Source organism: Thunnus thynnus, chromosome 23, assembly GCF_963924715.1.
Source record: "Thunnus thynnus chromosome 23, fThuThy2.1, whole genome shotgun sequence".
Classification (NCBI taxonomy): domain Eukaryota; kingdom Metazoa; phylum Chordata; class Actinopteri; order Scombriformes; family Scombridae; genus Thunnus; species Thunnus thynnus.
In genome coordinates, this window is record NC_089539.1 from 11,041,711 (window position 1) to 11,057,250 (window position 15,540).

General features: G+C 39.9%; 1 long non-coding RNA gene across 5 annotated transcripts in view; it reads right to left on the minus strand.

Annotated features, from left to right (window-relative positions):
* LOC137175687 (uncharacterized) overlaps positions 1-15,540 on the minus strand; it is a 262,964-nt gene that overhangs the window by 130,200 nt on the left and 117,224 nt on the right. For all 5 annotated transcript variants that reach the window (XR_010925686.1, XR_010925687.1, XR_010925688.1 and 2 more), the window contains one exon: positions 6,219-6,335. This is a non-coding gene — a long non-coding RNA (uncharacterized lncRNA). The remainder of the gene's footprint in view (positions 1-6,218; positions 6,336-15,540) is intronic.

Consider the following 15,540-nt stretch of genomic DNA (forward strand, 5'->3'; position numbering starts at 1 on the left):
TCACTTGGCCCCGTCCCACTTGACTCTCCTTGCTCTGTTGTGCTGTCCTCTGGAATGTAGTCAAAGCAACAATGTTGATGAGCACAGAGATGCCTTGAATGTGAACTATCGAGGTGTTATAATGCAAGTCTACCTAGAGCCAAAGATATCAGCATTTGAACATAAATGCTTATGGTCGCTGTCTGGTGATACTGAATTTTGTTTTCAGAGGAATATGACAGGATTTTCAAACAATCATCCATTTACATTTTGTTTACGTTTTCCCTGTTTTCTCTCCTCACCTCTCTCTCTGCTGCTCCACCTGCTTTGCATTCTCTTGATAGGACAATTGATGATAACAAGGACAGCGTCACACTAGGCTTCTCAATAGTTAGTTACTGTCAATGAAAATGCTTGGTGTACACTTATACTAGTCTTCCTTTTGAAAAATGTCAATAGGGCTATGCCCTTGGCCTTGTTGCATTTTCTTTTGTTTGGCATAGCCTAAGGCCAGCTGAAATAAACAAAAGATATCAGTGGCTACTAATGGGCATTTTGGCTTGTGCCAAAAGATCATTACTAGCAAAACCTTGAATTAATAATGCAATTCTTACTAATATCTCATCACACTCCAACTATCCCTTACTTTAGGCTAATATTTAGATTCCCACAATAAACTTGGCTACTTTGCATTTTGTTTTTGTTTCTTTCTTGGTTCCCATCGCATTTAATGTAAGATAATGACTGTTGTTCATCACTGTGATGCCTGTCTGCAATAGAAATGAAGAGCCTTATATCTTTGGCCTACTGACTTCCATGACTGTTCTTCTGAGTCAGTGTTTTCCAAACCACTCCTGGAGTAGCCTACCCCCTGTCCGAAATATTTTTCATCCTGTCCAACCTTGCTCCACCTGCGAAACAACCATAGCTAACCTGGTGTGCTAAGCTCAGAGTTGCAATGATTTGAGCCAGTTGTGGTGAAGCAGGTCTCTTATTAGGCTTGAGATTTGAGAGAGATTAGAACATAGCATAGGCATACTAACTTAAAAACCTATTATTGGGAATCACGACAAAGTTTCAGAGCAACAGAGACACAGAGCATCCCTGTAACCATAGTAACTCACTCTAACTACTGCCTGCATGCGCACTGCGTGAGAGGAGAGGGAGAGACGGCTAGAGTCAGTGGGCCAAGCAGGTTCATTCAACATATGCTAGCCTATCCTTTCCTATGTTCTATTTTCAGTCAGTGATCGCAGTCAAGCTAAATGGCATGTTTCTCACCTTTGTAAACAGTCAGACTCCTGTGTGGACTGACAGACTGTGACTGACAGCCAAAGCATGCTGTGGCAAATGATCAGCAACAGGTTGAACCAATCAAAGGGTGGTCCAAAAATGTGCTGCTTTTTAATTATTTGTTTTTGTCAGTTGCTGAAAATAGTAAGATGGTCATTGATATGGGCTGCTTAAAAATACTCACCTTAGTGCATGGACTGTATGATAATAAACTTAATTTTAAAAGAATAAAAAGCAGAGTAGAAAAATCATAACTTTGCTCCCCCTGATTGAATGATGGGGATGCATTTCTTCCACTTACTCCATTGCTCAGGTGCCTATGCCTGTGAGAAACTACCACTTGCTCCCACTGCCATTGCAAACTTCAATCCCAAACCTGGTACTACAGCCTCACCCAAATTGGCTAAAACGATAAATCTAGACTATATCACACTTGAAAACAGCCAAAAGAGTGTTTTCAAGAATGATATCAGAATATGCCAAATATGATGTGCTGTCTGGGACTGTAACAACTCCCGTGTGCCCTCAAATACATTAAGTTTCTCTCATTTCCTTTTTCTCCAGAGTACAAATACAACAACAAAGACAACAGGTTTATATTGCAGCCACCAGCTGCTGTAGCTGAAAACTGATCAGTTAGGCATCATTCACAAAGATCTATTAAAATGAATTGACAACATACAGTAGCAGTATCTTATACATTAGTTACAGTCAGGTTATTCAGAATCTCAGAGAGTGGCTGTATGCATGGCTGTCTATCACTGCACAGCAATAGATGGATAGAAGGTTTATTATTATGACATCAAACTGCTTTTGTCCTGTAGTACAGCATATAAATAGGTATACTGCAAATAACTTATTAGATTCCTGGGGACTGGGCTCGGGCTGTGCTTTAGAGAAATCTGCATTCATATGATGGCAAAAGTAGAAACTGCCAACTTGAGGCTGGTGAGCTGTGCATCCGCATACCACGATGAAGAGTACGGATTTTCAGCAGTGGCTAAGTCAGCGCATATATTAAACATTTTAATGAGTGACATTCACTGTGCTACCACAACAGTCTGGTGACAACAGGCACAGTTTTTTAAAGTCAGCAGAGCTTCATTTTCATGCATATTCACTCTTACACCCCCAACTGAGCACCTCAACACCACTGCACAAAAACAAATCTAACACTCAAGCTAATGGCTGCAAATGAACAAAAAAATAATATATTTTATCATTAAAAATATACAAAAAATTTGCATCAGAAAAAAAAGTGTGATGCAAAAGGAGCTGTGGTAGCAATGCAAATGAACTGTTTCAGAGCAGAGGTGTTCTAGGTTAGCTTGCATAATAAGAACAGGATCCCTGCTTCAGCACCATCCAAGCTGGCTGTGACTGGGGCCATTCACACAACAAGTATTGTGCAGTCTGATCACTGTTGGCACAACAGAGTGCCTAAAGCGCTTCACTTTGCACCTTGGGGGTAAAAACCAGAGGCTGGAGGTGCTATGTAACATCAGCTTACCATAGAGGGGGTGGATGGTTTTTTGTGGGACAGAATTCAGTTTAGTCTGCGCCCTTCACCATGCTATTGCCTTCAGGCTGTTGCAGACAGCCTTTTTTTAAACCAGTATGTTTGTTCTGTTTGCCTCCCCCACCTCAGTACAGTCTCAACCGCACTGCAACAAACAGCACACTGGCTGCCACTGTTTTAATACTGGAATATGAGTTGTTAGACCAGTCTGGATAGTTTCTGGAATGTTTGAGACTTCATCATCTCTAATTTGTCACATCATTGCTGCGACGTCTCTGTAGTTTCCTCTTTCTGAAGTCATCCACTAGCAGCATCAAAAGACAAGGTGCACCGAGTATTATGTGAGAGCTAAAAGACAGACAACCATACTGAAATACAACATCTTCTTGTCTTCTCTACTAAAGCAGTAAAATCTATATCTTGTAACTTTTGCAGTTGTGCTTATTTACATCTTCTATATGAAAAATTCTCGCATATTAAACATCGCAAATATGGATTATACACTTAGATGCATTTATGATACATTGTACATTAACTGTTAAGTTCATATCTACAAGAAACACAAACTGTATGTTGCTTATCACCCCTTGTCATCCCTCCTGTGTTACTATGGCAACATTCTGTAGTCATCCCTTACATACAGTACTGTATGCTCTGGCCCTATCTCCTGGCAGATCCAGCAATGTAATTGTCCATCCCTAGCAGCCCAGGATGAATCTTGGAGAGGATTTGCTGCCGGATCACCACTCAGAACAACTGCCATTCATTTCACTGGGCAGCCTTAGGCCTCAGAGTTTTGTGTACAAGCTCACTCACGCCTACATCATGCTACAGGACATGCGAACACACATGCATTCACGTACACACTTACTCATTGGTGAATATCTAGTCAAGAATAGAACTTGGATGTTCCACGGAAGTAACGAGTTTAGAGGAGACATTTCAAGCTCAGTCTCACCACAAGGTCAGAGCCTGCAGGCAGCAGCAGTAGCAGCAATAACGGCTCTCCATCTCCCAGCCCCATTTAACTGACTGATGCTTTTTGACATGTCGGAGCAATCGAGCCAGTTAGCCTCTGGGAGGCTTCAATTAGGACCAGGACTTAATGCAGCAGAGAACTTTGCAAAGCCCTGATACGAGGTTACAGCCAGACTCAAATCAATAAGGAGAGCATGGTTTAAGGCAACACTGCACCCCATGCGCACTGAACTGCTCAAGAACTCCGAGATGGGCGAACGTAGATCGAGTGAGGGATGATGCAGCATTAGAGTTTTCTGTTGGTAGCAGATGTGTATTTGAGTTAGGCTGATTTGTCCCTAGGTTGTCTTCTGAGACAGAGTTTGAATCCACATGAGCAATTTGATAATTCTCAGTGAAGTAGTAGTCCGAGGGAAGCAGGTGCGTGTTACTGCTTTAACACGTGTTTGAATCTTAAAAACACTGAAATTACAAATTGTTTCAGCTGTACCTGTTGCCTTGATGGTGCACACACACACACACACACACACACACACACACATAAACACACACACTTTGTTCCAGTATGATAATGAAATAAAGGAGCAGAGCTGTGAGTGACGCAGCAGCCGCACTATTTCACGGCCCTTCCGACAGGTCCATTTCCTTCTAGCAGGCATGTGATGCCGAGGCTCCTATATAACTGCCACTGCCACCTTGCATCGGTCCTATGAACCTGATTTATGGATAAGATGCGTGCAGTTACACACCCCCTCAGGGACCAAGCCTATTTGATTTTGTCAGGGGCAATTAAACAGTCCACGATGGGGCTCACAAACTGTAATATGATGAACTATGAGGAGATACTGATGATTATTTTTTTTAGATTGATTCTTGATTTTGCAAAAAAAGAAACTCTCAACTGGGGATTCGTAAAGAATCCGAGTGTTGCACTGATTCTACATATTTGCATCAGCTTCAGTGAATGGTAAATATCAAATGCCTGAGTTTTGTTTGACCTCTTTTCAATTCTTGAGTACATATTACATCGCTAAAAACTTCTTTTTTGTTTTTTTCCATCAAAGCAGTAAATGGTATTCTGTGCCAGCGAAAGCCAGTTTGAAGGAACAGTGGAAAAACAACTTTGAGCCGTGCAAACCTTGAGGTTGGCTGTATATCATTTTCCCCCCACCCTGCGAGTGCATCATTGACTGGGCTGATAGCAGTCAGAAATGACAACAGAGGGTGACACTGAAAGGTCCTGGAGTTCAGCTGCTTGAAAATGTCACTGGTCTGGCTCTGACAGAATGCCACACAGGGACAGGGGAGAGGATATGACAAAACAACAACCTTAAAGTGCCACAGATCTCTAAGACACACACACGCTCGTGGAAATGTGCACATACTCTTCTTCCTCCATCCATCACACACACACACACACACGCAGTCAGACTTTTAGCATCATTTGATTAAACTAACAGGTGATAATCAGTGTAGTCTTAAAATGATTCACTGATTAATAAAACACCAGAAAATTATTGGGCAAACATTTTGATATTTGATTACAGATTTAATTTATTTATCAAGCAAACATGCCAAACATTTGCTAGTTTCAGCTTCTTTAATATGAGGATTTCATGTTTTCTAATTTAGATCATAATACATTTAAAAGGAATAGTCTGACCTTTTGGGAAATATGCTCATTACCATAGGCCAAAGCGAGCAGTTGGTTAGCTTAGCTTAGCACAAAGACTGGAAACAGGGGGAAACAGCTAGCCTGGCTCTGTCAAAAGGTTAAAAAAATCCATCTCCCCACTCCTCTAAAGCTCACTAATTAACACGCTATATTTTGTTTTTTTAATAGGCCCAAAAATCAAAGTGTAAAAAACATCGACCTGTGGTTTTATGGGGGGGGGTTATGTGCCAAACTATCTCTCGACTGGGAAGAGTCAACTTCTTAGAGCCTCTGCTGGTTGCCTGGTAACTGCTCCGAAGTTGTCGGGTTTTTTGACTGTTTGGAGCATTTTTATTGAACAAAACTAGCTATTTGCAGGTAATTATTTTAAGAGATTTAATAAAATAAATGATTTCCTGACTTGCCATAAAAAATATTGAAATTCTAGTTAATTAAATTGACATCAAAAGTCACATATTTGAACATCCAGCCCACATACTAAATAGATTTTTGGAATAAAAATTAGGATGCTGAATATGTTTTTACATAAGGAGGATGTGACAGTCCCTCTCATAGAAGACAGCATGCATCTATGTGTGTGTGAGTTAAAGTGCACATGGAGTGGTGTGTGTGTGTGTGTGTGTGTACTGGAAGTATGTAAGGTGTGGATTCATCACAGCTTTCACTCCTTTGATATGTGACTAAGGGGAGGAGAGGGTAAAGCAGAAACGTCTCTCCTCATTAGAGCTGACTCCCCCCTGTTCTCTGCCACTGACAGAGAGACTCATATCCTACCTCCACCAGTCGGCTCTCTCAGTATGGCATCAGCCCATCCGCTTGAGTGACTGTAGCTCTTCCCTCAAGTCAAAATCTGTGCATCTGCTTGATCCAATTGGCCACGCGCGTCATCACCTTGTGTGAACACAGAAGATAAAGGAAAAGGGGTTCACCGTCTGAAGTCTGGCCAAGTGCGACAGCTTTGCCATCACAACAATAATGTAAAGTACATTTCCTCTGGGTGTCAACTTATTGTTCCAGCTCCTAATCTTTCCATGCTGTCAACCTTGTTTGTCTTGTCCCTTGTAGTTCCTTCTGATTTGCTGTACTAACATGACTATAAAAGGCATGAAGGATAAGACACACCTATAGAAAACATGGAAGTACACACAAATTGGCACAAATTTTTCCTATAAAAAAACAGAAAATTCCACATTTCCTAAGACCTTAAAGGAAAAATTCCATTTTATTACAACATGGGTCTTATTTTCGTAGTTTGATTTAGTTTTGTGATCAGATTTATTCTGGCAATTAACTCTTGCAAATGTGTTTAAACGGTCTTTCATTTTCAACCATTCAATGGAATTGAATGGAACCCTTAGCTAAAGCTTTATTCTGGAGAAAGAAGCTGTGTACACCGAATAACCTCCTTGATAACAATGTGGAGGTTTAAAGACAATAAGCACCATCACACAGAAAACCTTTTTTTTCTGTTGTTTATTTATTTAAATAGCAAGACAGCAGAGTACAAAAGACAGCACAATGTGTGAGTCACTCATTCATTACTTTTTCTTTAGTTAGTTTTGTTTATTATCCTTTCGGAAATTCTTTGTGTCTGTGGCAACTGTCAGACAAATGCAACCAGATGCTTCCTGTCTTCCCAGTGGAAGGACAGGAAGCCTCTCAGCATTTTATCATTATTTCTGAGGAGAAAAAAAGGGGAAAAAATAGTCTTATACATAAGAAAAATTCGAAAACAAAAAACAGAAAATAAATGTCTATTGTGTACTTAATATTTAGCATTATTCATATTTAGCACATCATTATTTGTGTGACACAGTACAGTAAGTGGTCAAATCAGTTTTTCTTCACTTTGTCTGCCTTCCATACCCCATTCCCATCACCTGAACCCTGACTCAAACATGGAGAAGATCAAGTTTAATACTTGTCCTAAAATAAGAAAAAGCCTAAAAAGTGGGTAGCAGCTGTATGAACAACATAATGACAGCAGTACTTATACAGATACATAAAAAACCCTCTCGCACAGATGATGCCAGCTGCATTTGTAATTACACAGGTATAAATAGACAACACACACACACACACACACACACACACACACAGCTAAGAGGTTTCCCTGGCAACTACAGGCCAGAGAAAGGTTTAGAGCATATGACTATTTTACCACATATGGAACCTCTCTGCTCCTGGTGTAATTAATTCTTTTATCCAGATATTGTCATCTAACTGAAAATGCAATTCAGGTATGACTTAACATTTGTGAAAGGATAACAAAGAAGATTCCAACAACTTGTGTTACTCTCATAATACTGAGTTCATTCCTAACAGCTTGGATCATTTCTTTTATTGAGTCTATGATGAGGACGCTTCCACAGATGTTGTATTCACGCTGCACTGCTAAGCAGATGACTTGTGCAGCGTGTGCAGAGTTCTCAGGTATCCGTTTTCATAAGGACACATTATGGTGAAGTGATTAACAATCATTTACACCCAGAAGCAATTCAGTGTTAATTGGCAGACCTGTTGTTATCCTCCAGTTATAACTCTGCAGTAAGAAAAAATATGTGTCAATAATATTACCTTTCAGAAACTGTATATGATCCTGTGATAGCTGCTAATTTTTTAGCCATGAGGCAGATGATGTGTCAAAGTAAGTGAGTGTTTCAGGCAATGGAAATGAGCATAGCTTGGGTCTAGCACAGGTTAATTCAAAACTATTGAGTTGGCTAATTGGTTTTAAAAGCCTTCTCTCTCTTATGCATGCATGTCCAATTAGTGGAGTGTTAATGGGATAGAATCTCTTCCTCTCACCATTTGCTGAACGCAGCAGCCAAGCAATAGTCATGAGCTGTCAATTCAGTCCTAAACTCTCTGTCAGTCTGAAAGTCTAAAGCAGGAGAAATGGCCTCCAGGGAGATCTTATAGCTCGTTGTGGTTGCTAGTTTGAAGAGACCTTGGAAAGGAAGAGAGCTCAGTAAGTGTAGAATGGAGGTATATAGTTTGGTATATCCAGTCAGTGTCAACATATGAAGAAAGCTTTACCCAAGAGGCTTTTGCATTCTTTAAAAAAAAAAAGAAAAAAAAAAAAAGTGTGAGTAACAAACAGCGGTTTAATTTAAAATCAGAAAATATCAGGGCTGTCGTTGAAATCTTGAGCAAAAGCTGCTTCGGGATTTTCCACGTGCCTTCGCATAACTCATAAGTGATGCTCTTTTATGAGACTACCCTTCACAAACAAATGGCACATTCTATCACTTCCTAAACAGCAGGTTTTCACAACATCAAACACTCTGGCTGCATGTGAGCTTTAACATGCTTTCATCAAAGGGCAGACATAAACAAGGAGCAAAGGGAAAATTGAATTTTCTTTTTTCCTTCATGAAAATGTGATTGCATCATCTCTTTTGAAGTTATTTTGATGTTGATGAAGGTAAAAAAAAAAAAAGGAGCTTGTCTCTAATATGCCAGCATACCCTTTGAGAGAATTATGGCCAGATTCTTCTTTTTTTCATGACCTCGGGACTGGTGAGCGTAAAAATCAAAGCATATAGTCGTGATAAAACTTATCACATCTGTAGACATGAGGCACGCTTGGAGGTTGGACTGATAGTGTCATAAGGATGTTGGAAAAGTAAGCTCACATACTGTAGTTGAAGATTAGAACCCCATGTGAGGAAAAAAAACATGCACTTTTTCATTGGGAAAAAACAGCAAGGAGGGGATTTTGACAGTGTACGAGTGTAGTGCTGGGAGTTACAGTTGTTCCAATAAGCGTGCCTCTCTTTGGGATGAATGTCTTGATCAGTGAGAGGGGAGGAACAGGAGGCTGGGAAAACAGCTTGTACAGCCGGTATAATCAGCCCCAGCTTTGGCAGAGTGGCAGCGCTTTATTACGTGTCTAAGTAAATGTATAATTGAGCGAGTCACTTCATCCACTGGTGCGCTAGACTGTAAGCTGAACACTGGCAAAATACACAGACAAATTTATTTGAATTGAAATCTCGACAACTGCCAGGGAACTGACTGACATGCATCAGGAAGGCTCTGTTTGCAGTCCACATACTGTGATTTTTACAACCTTAAGATGTGCTGGGTTTTTTGGGGGGGGAGGGTGGGGGGTATTGCAAAGCAGTTCCTGTCAGATTTAAATTGTATTTCCAAAAACCCTTGGAAATAGTGGATAATATTGAGCTTGGCTTCTCTGGGGATTGTATTAAATAGAAAACACTGAGATCAGACATTCCCTACACTTTCAATTAGATACCATTTCACTTGAGCCCACTTGATCTCTTATGTAAAAAGCAATGTGCTGTAATTAGTTCTGATTTTGTTTGTTTTTATTAAAACATAGCCTGGAGGTTGCGAGGAAAGTCAGCACATTGATGTTCATCCTAGTATTCTGTCTGGAAGTCAAATGTTAAAATCATTAATCTAAATCCTTGAGCTGCAATTTGACATAAATTATACTCTGTAGTGGCTAACTTGTGGCTAGTTCCTCACTCAATAGTGGCTAACTTGTTGCTCATTTTTGCAAACCTAACACCAGTGCACAGTTTCTTATTGATGAATGAAGAAAAAGAGCCAATACAAGAAGACATCTTATTCTTAACAAAGCCACAGTCACCATACCAGCTTGAAAACCAGACACCTCAACATTATGGAAAGGGGAACAGAAGGGGTTTAATTTCCACGGTGCTTTCTGCATCATTAACGATGGCTTTGATTAATGGTTTACATCCACCCAAAGCCCCACCTGTGAGAATCGCAATAAAGATGATCATTTATCGGGCCACAGCTGCCTTTAAATCCCACACGTACACACAAAGAAATAACAGGAAAGTATAGGCGCAGGGGGTTAATTTTCACTCGCACCTGTACTCAAGTCACCACTGGTGTAAATATTGTGACTTTTTTAATCAGCAATTTTGGTGCCAGTGCAGAAGGGGCACACAGTAGGCGTGTTCAATAGGGAAAATAGCCTCGCATCAATTCTCCAGTTTTCTGCCGACCTCTTCGCTGTTTTCAACCCACCCATGTAATCCATCATGGAGACATTAATTATGTACTAGGCTCTTCCAGGACAAAGACTCTAATGAAGGGGCTGTCAACACAGGCCTTTCCTGAAAACAGTACAGTCATGGAGATTGGAGGCATGCCTGTGCCGAGCCCCCCACTTGGATCTTATCTTGAAGAGGACAGCAAAAACAAAGCAAAACTGCATTTTCGGCACCTGTATTGTAATGCTTGTTCAGTGCACACCTGGAAATGCAATCTCTAATAGATACACATGGGCCACTGGGGGTAGAGCTAACTTGCTAGCAATGCTACCAGACTTGATTCATGGTCATGAGCAAAGAGGGATGGTATTTTTCTATTTTTGTAACAAATTTGTCACAAATTGTGACAATTAGTAAGTAATTTTCTCACTAAAGATTGTTCACAAAAGATCATTTGGCTTCTAGAGCTGTTTGGAATGAATTAACATAACACTATGTTACTAAGGAAAGGGGCGTGGTATGATGAAGGCTATAAACTATTACAAGGATTGACTGGCAGAATTAACTGTTTGTGAAGCCCCTCCACTGAACAGCAATTGTCCAATCCTAACTTAGCATTCGTATCTTGGCATAGCAAGTAAAGAGTTTGGAAGATGGTGTCATTTGAGAGAAAAATGATAAATAAAGTTTATTTATAAAGTACATTTCATACGACAGGCGTAGACTCAATGTGCTTCAAGATAAAAAGCACAGAAGATAAGGAAAGATAAGGAATGGATTAAATAGTGTGTTTTTCTACTCTTAACTTAAGCTGCACATGTCAGCATCCCTGGTTAACTAGCTTACTACCCGCAGTAGTAGCTACCTACAGTGTTTTGTGGGGCTGGGGTTAGAAAATTTGTCTTTTCACAGCCACTGTGTAGGAGGCTAGATGCTACCATGGACCTTACAGAAACACTAGCAGCTCTGAGATAGCTTTATATATTTGCTGGAAATTTTGGTTTAGTCCTCATCCTTAAAACCTTTTCTCTTAAAAAAGTGAATCACTGAAAATATGAACAACAAAGTATAAATTTAAACTCTGTGTTGCTTGTCCTTTTGTAAATATTTTTTCAAAGTCGTGTTGCTAGTCCAAGAATGCTTTTGTGTAGTAAGCGTCCAAACAGGATGCAAGGGTCATCAACTGAAAAAAATACTGAATTTTTGCACTGGGGCAACTTTAGCTTCAGTTTCTTACAGTAGCATGGTATCATGCATATTTTTAAAGGGTTCATGTTTTAAAGCACAGCAGTTGTTGGGTCTAGTTTTCAGCCAACTCAGAGCTAGCAGCAGGTAATCTGCTAATGCTAGCTAACTGTAGCTGATAAAATCTTCTATCAACAAATCGTCAATACTGCTGACAAAATCTACAGTTGAACTTTAAACCAAGAGGCCTGTTTTTATTTATAATGTGAAATCCAAGACCCACTGTTTCAAACATTACTAAACATTAATTTTGAGTGGTGAATCTGCTATTGCTATTGTAAACTGTGTATGTGCCATGCAAGTATGGAAAGCTTGTCAGACACTATGGGGGAAAGTCTTAGTGAAGTTGGTGAAGTTAGTCAGTTGTTGGCCACACATCTTCCATAAAGACCATAAAGTACATCACAGCACACAATCCCAATTCAGGCCTCAAATTAGAAAACTTACATACTGCAAACTGTTATCACACTGCGGCAGTCCAATGCTTCAAATGGTGCAGTTCCATTACATCAAAAGTTGGCGAAGCAGTGAAGTGTATCAGCTTTGTGCTTCTAACAGCACTTAAATTAAATCTTCAACTGCAGAATCCACGTCAAGACAGTTCTTGTTTACCATAATACTCATCTTTTAAATGTTATTACTTCTCACCATTTTGCTGTCAGCTGCCTGCAGACACAGCTAAAAAATCTGAAAAGGGCAAAATGGACTTGGTCAATCTTAAATATATCTTTACAAAAACATCTTCATGAAACAAAAAATATATATATTTTCTCCTTCTTAGCGAATTATATTAGCATGCAGTTCTCCTTCTCAATTATGTACATTAAATGTATTTGTTAAGGCCTAAGCTCTTTTGAAGCGTCACTCCTCCCAAAATGCAGTTTTATCCAGAAATATGATACAAAATTATAGAAGCAAGACACATTTTTTGAAAACACATTTATTTTGCTGTCTTGATGAGAGTGAAATGAGAATTAAGATCAATACCACTCATGTCTGTGAACAGGCCTTTTTCAAAGCAAACATTTTGACTTTTCATAATAGGAAATGCATAAGTGTTACTTATAACGTTAATGTCAGCTCTATCCTATTCAAGTGCTGGAGTAAACCATGACAGTGTGAGCCAGCATTCACAATATCAAGACCCTAAAGCTGAAGCAGCTAAATGGATATCCACAATTGCTGATTTTATTATTTACAACTGTGCATTTCCTACACACATATCATATCAAAAGGTCTTCAGATAAAGTCTGAAGCTGGAGCCAGGAGGTGAGTGGCTTAGCTTAGCATAAGTTCTGGAAGCAGGGGGAAACAACTACCCCAGCTCTCAGCGTTAAAACAAATTCTAAAGGTCACTAATTAACATGTTGTACCTCCTTTATTTAATCTCCACAAAGCAGGAATGTAAAACTGCAAGTTGTGTTATTTATCTGCAAACTCTGGCTAAGCTAAGGTGAGCTAATGGCTTCATGTCTCTTGCTCTATTTGGACGCATGAGAGTGGTATCAATCTTCACATTTAACTCTCGGCAACAATGGAACAATTTAGAACTATTCCTTTAACACAACAAATCTTAACTTTCCGCACGTTCAAATGGCTTTGATGAAGTAGTTTCACCTGACAGACATGACAAGTCAGCCAGACAAAGCACCTCCCTGCCAGCCGACCAGACTGAGAGAGAAGTGTGGAGGCGGCGTGATGGATTGAAGATGGAGCCAAGACAGGGCTGCTGCACGTCTGCGCTCTATTTCAGCTGGACATCTTACAGCAGTCGCGTCCCTTGCCGAGCCTCGGAGGCACGGAGAGATGGCTCAAGGTGTGAAACTCGAGTCATAACTGAGCCGAGTGGGCTTTTGTTTCATGGCTAATTACCGCTGACTCCTGGCTCTCATTCCCTCCCTCTCACCCCCCTCGCTTCCTCTTCCCTCCATCACCTCTCTGCTTGCTCTGTCTTGCTGTTCACCAGTGGAAAAGGTATTACTAATGACAGAAGAAGGTTACCCAATTTATCTTCGGGCAAAACCTTTCAGAGCTAGCTCTCCTTGCGTCCCTGTAGAGAGCAGATTGCCAGAGGAAAAAAACAAAAACAAAACACATAACACACAACAAACGTCAACAGTTGCAATCAGAGACTTAGGCAATCTAGATATATCTGACTGATTTAAACAGCTAAAATCATTTTGGTTTTATGTTTAATCCACTAGCTGTATCTGCATACAGCTGCAACCTTAAGACCATCAGGTACCATCAGAAACTTATTTTCAAATTCTATAGGGGGATTTTGGATGCTACAGGCAAAGGCAGTTTCATTTTCTGGAAAACCTTGAATGTTCTTTAAAGGTGGCTTCCTGATCCAGGTGGTGTGCTTTCAATGCAGATGGTGTGATTTACCACTGAGGATAAGAAGAAAGACTTGGGGGGGTTGGCAGCTTGAAGAGAGCTTTGGTGGTTTTGACCCTCTGATGCAGTTTGATTTGAGAAAGTCCTTTTGGCATTGTGACTAATCTGCAGTTGGATAACATAGAAAGAAATCTTTGTACATGCAGCTTTAGATAGCATCTGGCTCTAATAGCACATCAATGTAGCCTAGTAGCCATGGAATAAAAAATGTAGAAGAGGCTCTCCTTTTTCTCAGGAGGTATTGTCAAAGTATACCCTTGAGTACGTTGCTTTATCCAACCTAAGTTGTTTAATGGCCATTAGTAACATACTGCCTGTAAATAATGCTGCAACCCAATATCAAGAAGATGTCACTCATATTTTGCACATCAAACAGCATGTACCATTAGCTAATCTTCCATTGATGAAATTGATGATAGTTTTGGACATAGAGCACACACGTTTGTTGCATGTGAAAATCAATACCAATCTTTTGTTTTTGTGTCAAGTATGGAGCTGATGCTAGAGGGCAGTTAGCTTAGCTTATCTCAAAGATTGGAAGCTGGGTGAAACAGCTGTACTGGCTCCCTCCAAAATTCAAAAAATGCCTAGCAATGTCTCTAAAGCTCACTAATTACTGTAACATGATGTATCTTGTTTCCGTACAAAAACAGAAAAATGAAAAACAATAAGTTGAGTTACTTGCAGTTAGTCTTGCTCCATACATAATGCACAGAAATTAAAGTGGTATTATTCTTCTTATCTTACTCTTGGCAAGAGAGGGAATGAGTGTATTTCCCAAAGTGTCAATAACTATTTTTCCAATGCTTTGCACAAGTTTGACTACATAAGGCAAGGAATTGCTAGAAAGCAGCATGTACTTTAAACTAATCTTCCAAGGGTGAAGAAATAGCGTGAGATTATGGATACTACAGAAAAAAAGAGAACCTGAGTGGGGGAGCAATAGACTATACGAGAAAAGCGGCCGTAAAGAGGGTGACATGCAAGGAGAGAGAGACTGACAAGCCTATGCTAAATAAATGAGGAGCACGACATCCGCAGCTGTTAACAACTAAACCCTGATTATGTCTCTGCACTATCTGAAAGTAAAGAAAAGCCAGCAGATTTTTGGAAAATGGTTAAATCATTATCACACAGTCCTACTTCATCCTTACTCAATGAAATTGTTCAAGGTTTTACCACTATCTCTGTTGGAAAGAAAATATGTGATGCATTCAATGAATATTTTATTTCATCAGGTTATTTATTTTGAAATGCTGGATTTCCTCCCACTGTCTCTGATCATGATGCACCTTGCTGGGCAACAAATTAGGCACTCAGACCTTTTCATTGAAGTCTTTTATGAATCATTAAGTGTTTAATGCTCTTTGTTCTATTGACCCAAAAAAGTCCACTGGGGCTGATCAGTTAGAGCCAAGGCTTTTATTATTGACAGCTCCATTACCAGTTGAATGCTT